The sequence below is a fragment of the Pseudopipra pipra genome, chromosome 14, assembly GCF_036250125.1.
Source record: "Pseudopipra pipra isolate bDixPip1 chromosome 14, bDixPip1.hap1, whole genome shotgun sequence".
Classification (NCBI taxonomy): Eukaryota; Metazoa; Chordata; class Aves; order Passeriformes; family Pipridae; genus Pseudopipra; species Pseudopipra pipra.
Genome location: NC_087562.1, coordinates 11,599,437 through 11,605,436, shown reverse-complemented (window position 1 = coordinate 11,605,436; position 6,000 = coordinate 11,599,437). Strand labels below are relative to the sequence as shown.

The 6,000-nt window shown below is 36.7% G+C and overlaps 1 long non-coding RNA gene across 1 annotated transcript in view; it reads left to right on the top strand.

The window, feature by feature from the left end:
• Positions 1–447: 447 nt before the first annotated feature.
• The window catches only part of LOC135422139 (uncharacterized), a 94,720-nt gene continuing 89,167 nt past the window's right edge, over positions 448–6,000 (top strand). Inside the window, exon 1 of the long non-coding RNA XR_010434325.1 lies at positions 448–717. This is a non-coding gene — a long non-coding RNA (uncharacterized LOC135422139). The remainder of the gene's footprint in view (positions 718–6,000) is intronic.

Sequence of the window (6,000 nt, the reverse complement as noted above, 5' to 3'; positions counted from 1 at the left end):
GAGAGGGTCTGACCTGGAAGAGATAATCATGTCAATAAATTGATTTTTTGAAAAATCTCATTGGTTCCAAGAGAGGTTAGTCCTGCAAATGAAGTTACTCATGTACTTAACTCTTTGCTGGATCAGGTGTTGTAAACTCTCTGGGGGAGGACCCGTGTTTTTTTTTTATTTGTCTGTAAAGTGCCATGTATACCTATGGCACTGTATAAATAAATAATAATAATAGAAACAATAAAAACCATCTAGGGATTAACCAGGCCTTTTAAAGAGGCCAAATGTTCTTCACATAAATCTTGGATCTAATTTGAGCTCTAATAAGCTCCATTTCCTGCTTTTCCAATATTTTTAAGCCGCGTTGCAATAGCTATCTTTTTTTTTTTTTTTTTAACAGGTGTTTTAAGAGGGCCCTAAGGCAAGTATCTAATCAACCTAATGGAATTTTCCATGCAGTTAAGTGTTTTATTCAGCTCAAAACATTGTCTTTGATTAGACTTACCACCTTCCCTTTTGCCCTTTTACATTATTTTGGCAGGCTCTGCAGGTGGAAAAGCTCCATCTCCACTGCAGCTCCATGATGTGTGAAATAGCCTCTCTGTGCGTGCCTGCTTGGATGCCTTTGAGCTAAAGGAGAAAACTCCGGAGCCAGCCCTACAGTCCCAGTCCAGCTTTGGATCTGCCTGTGCTCCGTTCTGGCCCCATGACAGCCCTTTGTACAAGGTACTCAGGTCAGCTTTTAATGAGGGAACTTGTATCCTGCGAGTGACCCCGTGGTACTGAGTGTGATCCAGGCTAACTATCCTGCAGGATCTGCCTGGAGTCTGGGATAGGCTTTGTTGAACCCTGGTTGCTGTGCTTGTGCTGAGTCTGTACTGGATTAATTAAAGCTGGCTCATGTATGCCTGTGAGAACTACAGTCCTCTTAGATGGCAGTGTAGCTTTTTCTGTGGAATGTGGCCAGCTCAGGTGCTTTAAACAAATTCTTTTAGCCTTTCAACCTTTTTTTTCCCCTTGGTTTTCTAGAATGAAAATTGGTTTAGATCATATGAGGGTGTAACTTATTACATTATGCTTAATATTTTCCCACCTCATGAGGTGTTGTGAGGATTCTTAAAGTAATATTTATACAGCATTTTGAAGATAAAAAGCATCGCATAAGTGATAATTATTATCTACATTTATTTTCATGCCTCATTTGAAACATCTTTTTCTCTTTGTCTAAGATACTTAATTTTTCTTCTGCCTTTTTTTTTTTTTTTAATTACTGTGTTATTTAACTTCAGATGAGATTTTGGGGTATAATTTTGGAGAAGAAAACTGCTGTACAGATTATATTGTACTGTGTCAGATAGTTCTTCTCTTTTTTGTTTTTCATCCCATGATGAACTGATGCTTTCACCAATCCAATCTGCAACCAGAGGTTTATTCATGCCAGAACAGAAGAATAGTTTGATTGTTCAGGAAATCAGCCAAGACTCAGAAGGCCTAGATTTTCTCCATTCTGATGCAGGTTTCTTGTTTGACATTGGAAAAATCACTTAATTTCTTCATGTCTCAGCTGGCCATCTGCAATGCAGAAATGGTGCTTCCCTACTGTGTACTTGGTTTGTAATATTACTTTTCTATATGAGGCAGTGCTCATAAGGGTGATAGAAGAACCAATATACTTCAAAAGGCATTGTTAATCTCCTGTGTGCAGATCACTCATAGGATCCAGTGACCTGCAAAATGGATATGGGGCCTGTATTTCAGAAATACATACTAATTTAACTCTCAATTAACTATTAATTTGTTATTAATAATATTGTGTTTGTATTTGTATTGTATTTATTATTAATATATTTATTCATTAAAGAAGACAGCTTCTGTCTTCTTTGGAAAGAATTGGTAAACAACCTTTTCAAGATAATTAATAGGCATATCTCCATGGTCCCTGTCAGTGTCTGCTTTCAAAAAAGAATATATATACAGTGCTTAGAGCTTGGCCCCCGGAAAAACTATCATGATGTTGTTTGTGTGAATATTGCTTTGGAAACAGACTTCTGTGATTTTGTGTCAGAAGTTGTTTCATTCTGTTACGTGGAGACCATTTCTCCTTGCCATGATATGCAAAGGCATATCTTCATCTGTCTCTGACATGTGATATTGGTTGCTATGATGGGCCATATATTGGTAATTAGATATGGAAACATGCATGTCCATCCTCATTTCTAGGAGGAGGTTGTTACATTCAACCTGTTCCCTACTATATGTAGTAGGGAGAAAATATGAAGTTATTGTGTAACATATGATCAGGCAAAAGCTTCTAAACATAAACAGTCATGACTTTTTTAGTTTCTTGATCAACATGCAATGCTGAAAATGAGGGTAACGTAGAGATAAAAAATAGATTAAAAATTATCATATTTTAATTTAATTCAGTTATGCTTCTCAAATAGTTCCTCTATCCCAGTGGGAATGATCCATGGCAAGATAATGTTACTTAATAGTTTTATTTCTAAAATGCACCTTCTTTTCTCTGTGCATGCAAGTGCTTTACAGCTTCAATAAAAACCATTGTGAAACAGACACTAAAACATTATCCTAAGAATCATTTCACTTTCCTCCTTAAATGTAGCCATTAAAGTAGTAAAAGGAGGTATACTACACAAGTAAAAATGAAAAACAGAGAAGTTTGTATGTGGGGATAACAGATCATTCTAATCATGTTGAAGTTTCTATCAGTTGCAGTTTCACTGTCTTGAAATTGTACTGGGTAGACTCAGAATCAAATTTCCCCCTTGAAATAAAGTTGGTTGCTTGAGGAGCCAGACATATTCTGAGTGTATTCCTTCAGAATAATGAAGTTATAACCTGTGAAAGGCTGTGAACTCTTTATACTTTGGCAACTGTTAAAGTTCAAAAAATTTAACTGATTATTATTGGAAGCTGATCCCATAATGTCATGGTATTCCTGTCCAGTTCTGGTGATCTTCCCCTGTACATCCAATGTACAGGGAAATGTGTGCTTCAGCATAGTCAGAGGAATTTCCTTATGTAAAGGAAGGAATTCTTTGTAATTTTTTCAATTGACCTTGCTTTTCTAGTTAATATAGGAGATGTAAAGGAGTAATAGAATGTTTTTTCTTCTCATTTGCATTCAGAATCTAAACTGCTCTCTTCTAAAACCAGGTTAGCTCTAGGTTGTTTGTTGAGCTTATTCTAGAATAACATCTCCACAGATAATATGTGGTTGTATGTTATTGCCCTAACATGAGATACTTGTCACTTTAACATTTCTTTAGAGGTGTCCCATCTCATGCACAGTATTAATAAGACAGGTTTTGAAGGTTTTATTAATATTCTTTTAGAGGCTGGTATATGTTTCCTGTCTTTCCTGGCTTTTCACTGTGGCTGGTACTTGACTGTCTCCCCATTCTTTTTTTAGATTTAGATTCTGTTAAAAAGACCAGTAGTATGGCAGTAGATCTGCACTTGAAGTAGTGTTCTCTTAGCTGATGGTAGCACTGACTCCTTACAGAAACTTGTTTTCTGTAACTTATGTACTATTTGTGATACAAAGAACAGAGTATTTTATTGTATTTTCGTACCTGCTGACTTGTAACAAATGTAATTAAGTTGCCTAAAGACATGCTTTTCAACTGAAGCTTCTACAGAGCTGCCAAAGGTGAAAATGCCTCAAAAATTAATTTGTTTGCCTGTCACAGGGTGTGGTGATGTAGGAATCATAAGACAGTACCGTGAATTCCTGAGTGAGAAAAAGTAGGTAGTTCCCATCTAAAATTCTTTTGCTTAAAAATTAAGCTAAAAATAGTAATGGAAACACGCTAAGAAATAGTCAAACCTGAGATGTTGAACAGAGCCCCCATTACCTTAATTTTAATTGTAGATTTGGAAGTTATTTAACTTTCAGAAAAGACACCTAGGAATAAAAAAGCAGGGCAGTAAAATATCAGTATTCCATAACCAAACATGTACTTACTAAACATAGGAGTAATTGTTATCATGCCGGGTAGATCTTGGAGTTCAAGGGTTGTGTGTAACTCTGGATGGTTGGCAGGAGACAAGATGTCAGGAAGTTATTTCCTAGAGGTTAATAACCTTGTGGTTAAGTGGCTCCATTTGAGTACATTGATAAGTGTTTTGATGAGTTTGCCATCCATGAGCCCAGAGCAGGCACGTGGAACCCCTGAGAAACCCCACTTTGAGCTGAGAGCAAGCTGGAGTCGTGAATCCACTGCAGAATCATTTTGGTCACAGAAGCCCCAGGAGTTGTCTGTGGTTACTGCCTGGATTGATACCTCACTAGAACACTTTCCTATTGTAAAAATCTTCACACATAACCCTAGATTTGTTTTCTCCACTGATGGAAGTCTTCCATTATCTTCCACTCTATTTTCATCTTGGCATCTTTCTCATTACAGAAATGCACTCTGTTCAAAGAATTCAAGTCAAGTTCTCCAGAAGATTAAAGATGTTTGAAAGCAAACCCCAAATCTGCATCTAAACTTTGCAGTTCTTAAAGAGAATAAAACCAAAATGCATGGGTAACTTGTTGGCTCAGTGGTATAATTAGCAACCTTCTAGCTGAGTTCAGCCGAGCAGATTTGCATCCCAAACATCAATAGCTGCAGCCACCGGCAAGGTTTGAAATAAGAAGCTGGATGTGAATCCTGCTTTATCAATTTCTGTTGAAAAGTGAATTTAACTTTTCAAAGCATTTTCTGCTTACATTTTATTTTCTTACTGTCCCAACTAAATTTAGCTTTCCTAAAACAATCTGAGAATTTAAATGAGTTTCCTGTCCATGCACATTTGTAATTTTTTGTACCACTCATTTCTTTTTTGATAGCACATTGTTTTATTCTTTCAGTCTTAAAAAAAAAAAAAAAGAGAGAGAGAAAAGAAAAACCTGCCACAAAAGTGAAATTTTTTTTTATTGCATTTCATTTTAAGTCGTCTTTTTAAAGATCTGTCATTTATACAATGACAAGAAAACTTTCTAAATTGGAACTAATTTATGAATTCCTTCTTTTTGGCATAATGTCACTTTGCAAGTTAAAATGATAATGACTGGAAAGATCAAATATGTTTATCTAAAAAAAGAAGAGGGGTTTTAAGAGTTTGCGCTCATTAGAAATCTTTGCAAAGTCTGTACACAGCAGGCATTATAGATTTTTTGAGTCCAAAAATCCCTTAGGTTAAAAAAAAGCTGTAGCTGAGAATGGTAGAGTTTGAAGAGACCTCAGAATCCCTTTGTATAAGAGCTACAGATGGATGAAATAGCTGTTTTTCGTGTATATGATTGTTAGAATGAAACTTGATTTTGTCACCAAACCAATCCTTCATACTCCATATATGTGAGTGGATTCTTCCTACTCACCCTTCCATTCGTGTGCAATCCTGCAGTGGGACAGATATCCACAAACCAGTGGCATCAGCACCAAGGGGCACAACTGAGTCTTTGCAGCTGATAAAGTACAATTCTGTGTTGATTTTTAGTAACTTCTCCTTTGTGACAGAGTGATTTAGGAATCTGCATCCAAATGGCTACAGTGGAACTTCGGTACACGGGAAAACTTTCTGACCTCTGTCTTTTCATTATACGGATTTTGATGCGAAGGAAACAACTAAGCTGTAGCAAATGAAGTAGAATTAATACCATTATGCTCACAATATGCCCACTGCCTGGGGGCAATGCTGTCGACTGATCTAATAATACCAGAATCGCATCCTCACACCGTTGTAAAATGCATCCATATGTTTCTTATCAAGACCACTGGTGGCACAAGTCCTTGATCCAGGCAAGTAATAGTCTTTAAAGCTGTAGAGAAGAAAAGTTTCATTTGGTGCTGTTGCTGTGCCTTGTATTGTTGCTTCCTCTTACACTTCTGAATTTGTTGTTCCTACCAGTAATGTTGGCATGTCACCATCTGTTCTCTCCTCCAAGATGTCAGTTTGTGTCTTTATCCTGTGCTTTAATCTCTTGTGATGTACTCTTCA